The sequence below is a fragment of the Canis lupus genome, chromosome 27 (assembly GCF_011100685.1).
Source record: "Canis lupus familiaris isolate Mischka breed German Shepherd chromosome 27, alternate assembly UU_Cfam_GSD_1.0, whole genome shotgun sequence".
NCBI classification, from domain to species: Eukaryota; Metazoa; Chordata; class Mammalia; order Carnivora; family Canidae; genus Canis; species Canis lupus.
The window spans coordinates 19,019,696-19,031,682 of record NC_049248.1 but is presented as its reverse complement, the minus strand read 5'-3'; the positions used below and the strand labels follow the sequence as shown (position 1 = coordinate 19,031,682).

At 35.0% G+C, this 11,987-nt stretch overlaps 1 pseudogene; it reads left to right on the top strand.

The window, feature by feature from the left end:
- The first annotated feature begins 4,301 nt into the window (after window positions 1-4,301).
- Window positions 4,302-5,263, top strand: LOC100687563 (annotated as a pseudogene).
- Window positions 5,264-11,987: the final 6,724 nt, after the last annotated feature.

The window sequence follows — 11,987 nt, the reverse complement described above, 5'->3', positions numbered from 1 at the left end:
TTTTAAATTAAGTTTTGCTATTTTTAAAAAATATTCACCTGAATAGCTAATAGTTTTCATTTAATTTATCCTTTCAGAGCAAATCAAAGATTTATGGCTATCATATTTTTTTCTAGCCACAGCTTTTCATATACCATATGTTTTTGGATCTGAAGTCTTCTTATTTTTATTTTCCAGCTATGAAATTTTGGCCTAGATTTCTTCATAGAGTTAAAAAAAAAAGAATTTAGAACTTCAAATTTAATCAAAGTAATTTTACTTTGATTTTTGTTATAAATTTCTACTTATTACAAGATAGTCCAAGAATATTGCTTATAATGTTACTACTGTTTAAGATTTATTGAGATTCTCCTTGCAGTCATCTAGACAATTTTGGGAAACAACCCACGGAGACTTGAAAAGAAACATTTTCTGTAACTATTAAATAGAATTCAATGTAAATCTGTTAGTTCTATTTAATTCTGTTATTTAGATTCCTCATATCCTCTTTTATTTTTTTTTTTCATTTTGCCTCTCACATGAAGTGAGTTATAAATCTCCTACTATTATTGCTCCCACATCTTGCTTCTTGGAAGTGCTGAATTGCTGTTTGTGGTTTTGATGTTGTTTTACCTGGAATATGAAGATTCCTAATGGGGTGTTATGGAGCATCTTGAAAGAGATAAAGCCTCTTTTGAAGACATATAAAAAAGCTGAACAAAAGAATAAGTCTGGCAAGCAGGGTATGAAAGTACAGGTGCTCAGAGGAGGGAAATAGCTCCAGAGGCAAGTGGACATGTGTTTGTTTTGCTTGGTGCATTGGCCAGTTCTTCTTCTTTCTTCTTTCTGGCTTCTGAGTTGGGGGCTTAGTGAGGAGAGGTAGTGCGGTTGAGGAGGCGGCGCGGAGGAGGCGGTATCGGATTTGGGTCATGGGGCGGTCCATAGCAATGCTGAGTCCGGGACAGGAAATGCTATCTTCCTCTTCTCTTGGTCTTCTTCTTCTTCTTCTTCTTCTTCTTCTTCTTCTTCTTCTTCTTCTTCTTCTTCTTCTTCTTTTTTCATTTGCCAGTTCTGAGCATGAAGCAGGAGGCTGGGGGTCTAAGAAAAAGGCCAAGCAGATGTCCTTGCTTAAGAGTAGAAAACCCAGCAGAACTTCTGACCATCCCATGATGCTGGAGAGGCATAAATTAGAGACATGAAGAGCTAGGATTCCAGCCAGAAAGAAGGCACAGAAAACAACACCCATGAGGGAGAACCTCATGACATTGAATTCTGCAGCTATGTGGGCAAAAAGAGCCTAAGAAGCCAAGAAGGATGTCTTTGAAAAGCAAAGAGAGGATTTGGCTGTCCAACAGTTGTACTAGAAGACAGGCACTTAAGTATTGTTCACACAAGAAGAGAGAGGCATAGGTGAGCATCCTGGGCTCTCAACAGAAATTCCTTGGGAACTATACCTGGAACAGAAGTGAGAGAAATCTAGAAAGAAGTCTTAGAAAAGGCGCAGTCCAGTCTGGAATTTAATTTCTGATTCGATTAAAGGGATCAACCTCCACTCCTTCTGGTCTTTAAGAAAGGCAATATGAAGAAGCCTCTACAGTTTTCCATATGTAATGTCAGACATTAAATTAAAAAAAAAAAGGTATACTAAAAAACAGGATTATATAACCTAACACCAAGAGAAAAAATAGTCAGTAAAAATAGATCCACAGGTTACCCAGATAGTGGAATTATTGAATAAGGACATTAAAATATCATGACTAATACATTCAAGAAAATAGAGAGAAAGATAAAGAGTTAAAATATGAAAAATTTCACCAGAGTTAAATCTTGAAAAGAAAGTCAAATGAAATTTCTAGATGCAAACAGAACAATTAAAATTATAAACTTGATAAAGGGACATACGGCAGATTAGACAGAGAACAGTAGCAATTTGGTGAACTGAAATACAGAACAATAAAAAATTTCATACTAAGGCACAGAAAGGTAAAAAGATTAAAAATACAGAAATGTATATAAGAAAAATAATTTACATGTCAGACATGTTACTGGAGTTCTGGAAGAGAAGAGAAAGGGAATCAAGAAAAAGCAGTATTTGCAGAGAAAATGGTTGATGAAGCCACAGGTTCACGAAGCCTTTTGCACACTCCTAGTATGAATATGAGGAACATGAAGCCTAGACACATCATTGTCAAATGGCTGGAAGTCAAAAAATCAAGGGAACTTTTGGTACTTCCAAAAGAAATGATTAGGGGATTGGAGAGCACTGGGGGAGATACATTTTTAAAAAGAGAAACAATAAAACAAACAAGTAAATTTTTAACAGACATGAGGAAAGCCAGAAAGCAACAATATGACACCTTTAAAGTATCCAGAGTAAGTATCTGCCCACCTAGAATGTTACAGACAGTGGAGGAAAATATCAATCCAAAATGAAAGCAAAATAAAGACTTTTTCAAAAAAATAAAACTCCAAAAAAAAGTATTGCCAGAGACCTGCCCTACAAGAAAATACTAAAGGGATTTCTTTGGCAAAAGAAAAAATGACTCCAGATGAGTTAAAATGACCTCAGAGTAAGAAATAAAGAGAACAACGGAAAGAGTTAAGTCATATAGTAAATATAAATTAATGCTAACTGAGCAAAATAATCATTTCTGTTAGGTTCAAACATGTATGTAGAATTGAAATTATGACAATAATATATAAAAAATAGAAAAGGGGGCAGCCTGAGTGGCTCAGCGGTTTGGCACTGCCTTCGGCCCAGGGCCTTATCCTGGGGTCCTGGGATCTAGTCCCATGTCGGGCTCCCTGCATGGAGCCTGCTTCTCCCTCTGCCTGCCTATGTCTCTGCCTCTCTCTCTCTGTGTCTCTCATGAATAAATAAATAAATAAAATCTTTTAAAAAAATAGAAAAAGTAAAATGAAATTTTATTTTATTTTTTAAGATTTTATTTATTTATGATAGTCACAGAGAGAGAGAGAGAGAGAGAGAGGCAGAGACCCAGGCAGAGGGAGAAGCAGGCTCCTTGCAGGGAGCCCGATGTGGGACTTGATCCCGGGTCTCCAAGATCGCGCCCTGGGCCAAAGGCAGGTGCCAAACCGCTGCGCCACCCAGGGATCCCTAAAATGAAATTTTAAATGTTTAAATTCCTAGCATGACTAGGGAATGGTAAAAGTTATATTTTATAGCTAGATTATATTAAGATATACATATTGTAATCTCAACATAAACAGGAAAACCATAGTAATGCAATGTAAAACTAACAAGAGGCAGAGAAGGAAAAATTAAAAAAAAAGTATCAATCAAAAAGAAGAAAATAAAAGAAAGGAAAAAAGAACTTAGATGGAATGAATTTAAAAAAAATAGATGGTAAATGTAAACTCAAATATATCAGTGATTAAATAAAAATAAATGAAATATTCCCATTATATGAAAAATGAAAAAGCAAAACCAAATACAAGTGCATGTCCTTATAAGATAGAGGACACTGAAAGGCTGAAACAAAAGGCCAGTAAAAGATATGCTATACAAATATCAACTAAGAAAAAATGGTGTAGTCATGTTACTATAAATTTTAAGACAAAAACATGACTAGAAATAATGGGCACTATTCTTAATACTAAAGATATCACTCCAGTGACAATAAATAAATAAATAAATAAATAAATAAATAAATAAATAAATAAATCTAATAAGAAAGGGTGAAAAGATATGGACAAAAGAGACAGAATGAAAAGGAGAAACAAAATCATGATCTGTTTGGTAGGGTTTCCTTTGCTGTGATAGAACAAGCAAAGAAAATCAGTATGGAACACAGAAGACCTGAAGCTAATCTTTAGTCACAGAGCCACTTTATGATACATTCCATAGAGATTGTGCTAACTATTCTATTGCATTTCAAAGGGTTGTGTATTTGGTAACTTTTAAGGGCAGTATTTGGCGGGGGGGGGGGGGGGGGGGGGGGGGGGGGGTTGTGGCACAGAGAGGAGAGAGAGCGAATCTTAAGCAGGCTCCACACCTAGCATCAGCCCCATGTAGGACTCCATTTCACCACCCCAAGATCATACTCTGAGCCAAAATCAGGAGTCCGTGGCTTAACTGCCTGAGCCACCCAGGTGATGCAAAGAGCAGTATTTTTTATCTATCAGTTATAGGTTATATAGAAAACACTGCACTCCTTTTTTAGAGCTATCTGCTGCCAGTGCTGCCTCCTGCTGTTCCTGCCCCACCCTGATTCACTGCCTGCCCAGCTTCCCCTGCCTGCCACACGCCCCCTCCAAACTGGCTTGCCATGTTAGCCACTGATATTTGGAGTTCTTACAACATGGCAGATATGGACAACCTGTCTAGAGTAGTTAGAAGACGAGTGAATGCTCTCAAAAATCTTCAAGTTAAATGTGCACAGATAAAAGCCAAATTCTATGAGGAAGTTCATGATCTTGGAAGAAAATATGCTGTTCTCTATCTGATAAGTGATCTGAGATCACTAATGCAATTTATGAACCTATGGAAGAAGAATGTGAATGGAAACCAGATGAGGAGGACAAAATTTCAGAGGAGCTAAAAGAAAAAAGCCAAGCTTGAAGATGAGAAAAAGGATGAAGAAAAAGAAGACCCGCAAGGGAATTCCTGAATTTTGGTTGACTGTTTTTAAGAACGTTGACTTGCTCAGTGATGTGGTACAGGAACATGAGGAACCTATTCTGAAGAACTTGAAAGATATTACAGTGAAGTTCTCAGATGCTGCCCAGCCTATAAGTTTTCTCTTAGAATTTCACTTTGAACCCAATGAATATTTCACAAATGAAGTGTTGACAAAGACATATAGGATGAGGTCAGAACCAGATGATTTTGGTCCCTTTTCTTTTAATGGACCAGAAATTATGGGTTGTATAGGGTGCCAGATAGATTGGAAAAAAAGGAAAGAATGCCACTTTGAAAACCATTAAGAAGAAACAGAAACATGAGAACGTGGGGCAGTTTGTACTGTGACCAAACAGTTTCCAATGATGCTTTCTTTAATTTTTTTGCCCCTCCTGACTTTCCTGAGATTGGAGATTTGGATGCTGCTGCTGAAGCTATCCTGGTTGCAGACTTTGAAATTGGTCACTTTTTACATGATCAGTATTTTACTTTACTGGAAAAGCCACTGAAGATGATGATGATGATTATGATGAAGAGGGTAAAGAAGCAGATGAGGAAGGAGAAGAAGAAGGAGATGAGGAAAATGATCCAGATTATGATTTAAAGAAGGATCAAAACTCAGGAGTGTGCAAGCAGCAGTGAAGCAGGATGTATGTGGCCTTGAGTATAACCTGCACTGTAATAGCCGACACACAACTATTATTTACTTACAGCCTTATGTTTTTGTATTTTCTTGGTAGACTCAGTATTTTTTTTAGAGGAAAGGAATTGATAATTTTAGACCAATTTGTTCTACTTAGCATTTTCACTCTAGTTTTTCTCCAGATCTATTGATTGCACATATTCTTTCATGTATGTTCATTCATCACTACATGGTTTAGTTCTTCTGTAGTAACCTGTATCATGTAACAAAGATTTTAGATTACAGTTATGAAAGTGAACAGACTTGTTAAACAGTTTTTTTGTTTTGCTAATTTTTTTCCTGAAGAACCAAAGTATTTTTTAAGCTGGTAGTTCAATTGGATTTATGTTTGCTTACACTAGCTGTACCATTCATTATTTTGTTATAGAAATGCAGTGACATAGACTAATACAATTCATCACTTAAAAAACAAAAGCAGAACTTTTTGAGACAAATATATGGTTAAGAATTTCCAGAAAGACCACAACTGATAATTTAGATTATTAATGGATTTTTGTATTTTAGCTGATGTAGTTAAAAACTCAGTAAGGAAACAATAGTAAAGAAACCTAACTCATAGTGTGATTATTGGTTATTTTAGGGAGGTGAATAAAGCCTATTTTCAGAAGTTAAGCCTCATTATTGTAACTGTACTTTTAAATTTAACTTCCATTAACTAAGCATCTTTTTCCTTATGGTAGTGTCTACCTTCTACTTCCTTGTAAGGGATGAATTTACATCATTTGAGAAGCCTATTTCAAGTTTTTGTTGTTATTGTTTGCTTGCTTGTTTTCGTTTTTGCAGCCTAAGATAAAAATGTCAAATATAATTTTATTCTCACAAGATAATGGCTTAATTTTGTACTAATTCAGGTAGAAGCAGAGGCAAAGCTTGAATTAAGCTTTGTACCCAGTTTACCATATTATGGAAGAAAAGAATGTCAACTTTGGGAGATGTATTAATCTGTTAATCAAGAAAGTATAAGAAAGAAAGACCAAATCTTAAATGATGTATTTTTTTTTAAAGAAAAATTTTAAAGTTTAAAATTTTTTCCTTTGATTAGGCTAGAAAGAAAGACCGAAGCCTCTATGGTTCATTCGATTCTTATTGCTTTTAAAGTATGAGTATGTCATTTACCCATGCTTCTGTTTACTATGTATTAAAATGGGTAGTATTGTTTACCTAACTACCTCACAAATATGTTAAGGCATATTAAGTTAAATTTTATGAAATGTCTCTCTATCTCATTAAAAGCTAAAAAATTTGGATATATCTGTACCACACACACACACAAAAAAGAAAACACTGCATTCAAAAATTGCCAAAATTTACTATACAATGAGCCATAAAGTTAGTTTTGACACTTTTTTTTTTTACAAATTAACTTTATTGAGGTATAATTTACATATAGTAAGATATATCCATTTTACATGTACAGTTTGATGAGTTTTGACATTTACACTCATGTTGCTTGCTATGGACACAATTAAGGTTCTGTATATTTCCACTATACCAAACAACTGACTCCTTCATTCTACCTTGCAGTCAATCCTCTTCCCAATCCCAGGCTATTTTATTTAACCGCTAATAGGCTTTCTGTTTGTTATGTCATGTGGTGTCAAACATAAAAGGAAGTCTCTGGAGCCAGACTGCCTTGGTGAGAACTAGTTTTGTGACTGCCTATAAATCATTAAAACTTTCTATCCCTCAGTTTTGTCATCTGTAAAAATTGAGATTATAATTATAGTAATTTCTTGTTAGGATTGTTATAAGGATTAGGTTAATGAATATAAAGTGCTTATAAATATGCCTATAACATATCTTGTGTCTTTTAAGTATTAGCTGATTTCCTAAAGACCCATCATTGCTCATGGGAATTTTGTTTAGAGACCTATTATATGAAGAAGGCATAATGATGGCATGAATCACTATTTTCTCTGTATATTATTTGCTATTCAGAATTTTAACAGAAAATCTATTTATGAAAGCAACTTCAATTGCTGAGCATATTAGAAAATTCAGCTGAAGATATAATGTTGCATTCTATTTCCTTTACAAAGGCAACAATGTCTATTTTTTGAAGAATCAGGGTAATTTAAGAGAATATGTTTAATCAGAACAGAGAAAAATAGCTTACATTATTTAACGCATTCTGTAACAAACAAAATCTCCATTTGTCTAAATAAATTAGGTGCCCATTAAGCAATAATAAGAGTAATATTATCTACTTCCAATTCTCACTCTTCATGCTCATTAGCAAATAAGAAGGCATCATTAATAGAGGGTACTCTTAAATCCCATCTTCAACACTCCAGTTTCCCTTGAGATCGCATAAATCTCTTACCTTTTAAATCCCATGCATAATTCATGCCCTGGATAAGTGAATTAAGTATTTCAAGGAGGAAAAAGAATTCCAACTCCTTCTTTGTGAGTAGAAACTATTCACTCAAAAGTCTTTTTAAAATCAAATGCGTATCTAAAACAAAACCAAGTATAAACAATTAATTTTTTTATAAAAGTAAGTAAAATAATTAGTGGGTTATTTAGTTTTAACTGATTTCTAACAACTGCAGCCCCAGTTACAATTAATTATATAAATTATGTCTAACTAATGTACATAAATATCTTCTGACAGCTTTATTTTCTATCTCCATGGTTCAGAGAAAGAATCTTAATTCATAATCAAGATAAACCATGAACCAAATTAAAGATCTTGATAAAAGTAGAAAATGTATAATTAGTATGGCCTATAAAGTATCAACAACAGCAGATCATGGTTTTAGTTGAGTATTTTAACCTGAAGGTTATTTTTTAAAAGATATCTATCAAGACATTAAATATATCAGCATGTAAATTTATATTTATCATTTATTCCTACATGTACAGAATAAGAAAAGATTTGAACAAAAAGGGAAATAAATAAGTAAACCAGAATTTTTTAAGCAAATGATCCTTAGGCTCAGATATCATAAAATTGACCATTCTACTTATTGTTTCACTTGGTATTACTAAGATAGAATATCAATTAAAAACCATATTTCCCTTTAACTGTATAAGAGTAAGGTAAAGGTCACTATGTAAGAAAATATATCTATGACCATCTTTATGCCAGAAAACATAAGGAAACTAAAAAGAAATATTAGCACACCACAATATATGGGCTTTATTTGGCCCTTTTTCAAATAGACAAACTGGGGGGTGGGTTGGGGGGAAGAAATGTGAATTAGATATTTGACAATCCTAGCAAATTACTATTTTTATAGTATGATAATAGAATCATTAGAGAAATGAAATATTTACAGAAGAAACAATGTAATATCAGGGATCCAACCCAGCAGAGGTGGAGAGAAGATGAGTAGCTGACAGAAGAAATGATCAATCACATATTGACAAGAGGTCAGGCTGACCAGAGTATATTGGGTTCATTATATAATTCTCTCCTTTTGTATATGTCTGAAGTTTTCCATAATAAGAACCTTTTAAAGAAGATCTTCTAATGTCTGTCTTAAAGAAAATTGACATTAACTACATGAAAATAGAAAGATAATAAAAATATTTTGGATTAGATAGTATTCACCCTCTTCATATACAGTTCTTGGGCATTAACTCAAGTGTGAAATTAAACACACTGTGTGGGTTAATGCCTCTTCATTAAAAAATCTTGCATTCACTGAAACTAATATCACATTGTATGTCAACTAACTGGAATTTAAATAAAAACTTGAAAAAAAAGTAAATAAGAAATAATGCATTGAAGAAACCTAAGGTCATGCAAGTGATACATCCCCTCAATTTACAATTGACAATTAAATTGTTTAAAATAGAAGGCAGGGAAAGTAGAAAAGCCTGTAAGCTCTCAGAACACACAAATAGGGATCCCTGGGTGGCGCAGCGGTTTGGCGCCTGCCTTTGGCCCAGGGCGCGATCCTGGAGACCCGGGATCGAATCCCACGTCGGGCTGCCTGCATGGAGCCTGCTTCTCCCTCTGCCTGTGTCTCTGCCTCTCTCTCTCTCTGTAACTATCATAAATAAATAAAAATTTAAAAAAAAATTTAAACATATATCATGAAAAAAAAAGAACACACAAATATTACTCTGACTCTATCACTGACTTGTAACTAACTTTGTTCTCCTCAATTTTCTAATGTTGTCACCAGTTATTAGGTTTTTCTCTTTAGACTCTTTAAACACAGATCATTAAAAAAAAAAAAAAAAGTGTTGCTTTGTAGTGGATTGTGTCAAGTTAACCTGATGAAACTTCATGTCATGTGCTTCGTGTACAAACACCATTGTCTTGAGAGGCTGAGAATGTGCCTGAAAAAGAATGCGAATGATGACATCTGAAAAGCTTGAAAACTGTTCTGTAATGTTTGAGGTGATCATAGTAGGCCTATGTGTCCCAGCCTCCTGATAATCATGCCTATGAGTTTCAGGATTCTCAAGAATTTGAGAAATTATTTTTCCATTATCATGAAACCCCAGATTCTATACTTTGATGGCTAATTTTGAAAATTACACAATTGTTGTTTCAGATCCAGTCCAATTTTTGCTTCTAAGGGACCAGAACACTCATTTCCCTTCAAACAGTTTGCTGTCTTAGGAGGGATAGTTGCATCTTGACAAAATTTATCACTATAAATTCAAGCTGTGCCTATACAGTCATGAAACCCAAACAACCAGATAAAAAAGTGAAAAATCCAATGAATCCTTTGAATGTTTCTATAGGAGACTTATCTTAGTGGTAGTGGAAAATAATATGTTTCAGTTGCATATATTTTTAAATATGAAACTAGAGCTCAAAAAAGAAAATTCTGATTTTTCTCTTGTGGTCTATTTCAAGATAGGCAAATCGCAATAAAATAACTGGAATACTGATTGACTTTAGTATGAATAGACCTGAATGAGTATAAATATATCATGTGGACAAAAAGCACAGACCTTTTTTAGTAAAGTAACTTTTTCCACTGCTTTTGTTTTTAGAGGAATTAGCTAACATCACTTTTATAGAAGTATTTCAAAACTAACATTTCCCTATGGTATCTCTTGGGATAATGATATCTTATTTAATGATAATGAGGTCCTGAATTGCCATAAATCCTTAATGTTAAATGCAACAAACAATATATTTGCTGGACATTATTTGAAAGCCTTTTATATAATTGCTTGAGTCATGTTAATAGCAAATGCCGCCGGACTGTTTTGCCAATTGAAGTCAATAACAATAGAAGAACTGACAAGGGGATGTGAATTATAGTTTTTAATTCTGGCCTTGATAATACATGCTCCAAAAATCAATGAAGATTGTAGCAGTTCAGTTTCCAGCGATTAAGTAACTATTTAAATAAGGTTAGTTGTAGTAAATAGGCAAAAATCCCCAAATCCCACAACACATGGAAGTCTAGGGCACCAACATAGCTTTAGACCTCCATCACTGGGTATGATAACATGCCATCCATTTTCTTAAGTGGTTTTATTAGCTTCACTTACTCGTAATACTTAATATTTAATGGCAAGGGAGAATTCCCAACAATTAGCTCCTGGAAAGTAGCCAATCCACCCACATTAAATTTATATTTGCCCAACAGAGTTTCCAAGGCCAGGGTAGTAACAAAAATGAATAAGAAAGTGAAATTGCTCATAATAGGTATTATAGGCCCCTCAGCACAGAGTGGTCAGAACACTTCCTTTGACCCACCTGAATGCAGTCTCCCAACTGCACAAGAAAGCTAGCACCAGGGACGCCTGAGTGGCTCAGAGGCTGGGAGCCTGCCTTCAGCCCAGGGCGTGATCCTGGAGTCCCAGGACCGAGACCCACATCAGGCTCCCTGCATGGAGCCTGCTTCTCCCTCTGTCTGTGTCTCTGCCTCTCTCTCTGTGTCTCTCATGAATAAATAAATAAAATTTAAATAAAATGATAATAAAATAAAATAATAAAATAAAATAAATAAAATAATTAAAATAAAATAATAAAATAAATAAATAATGAAAGCTAGCACCAGCTGAGAAAGCACCAGCTGTCTGAACTTGACAGTCAGAAATGAGTTCTTCCTTCTGATCCAAGAAAACAGAGATGAAATGGCTGCATTTTATGAATATATCATAGGGATAACTAATAATGACTGTAGCCAGCATCCAAATATCTAAATATCACAGAAAGTCAAGACTTGTATTTGCCTCGTCAGCCACTGACTCAGATTATGTGTGTGGATTTTTTTTTAAGATTTTATTTATTTATTCATGAGGGGCGGGGGCAGAGAGGCAGAGACACAGGCAGAGGGAGAAGCAGGCTCCACGCAGGGAGCCTGATGTGGGACTCGATCCCTGTTCTCCAGGACCAGGCCCTGGGTTAAAGGCGGTGCTAAACTGCTGAGCCACCTGGGCTGCCCTATGTGTGTGGATTTATTTATTTGTTTGTTTGTTTGTTTGTTTAAGATTTTATCTATCTATTCATAAGAGACACACAGAGAGAGGCAGAGACAAAGGCAGAGGGAGAAGCAGATTCCATGCAGGGAGCCCGATGTGGGACTCGATCCTGGAACTCCAGGATCACGCGCTGAGCCGAAAGCAGACACTCAACCGCTAGGCCACCCAGGCATCCCACGTGTGTGTATTTAAACTGATAAAAAGATATGTGTGTTAGGTAAGGCTCTGAAGTCAGATCGATGTTTGAATTCTAGCTCTGCC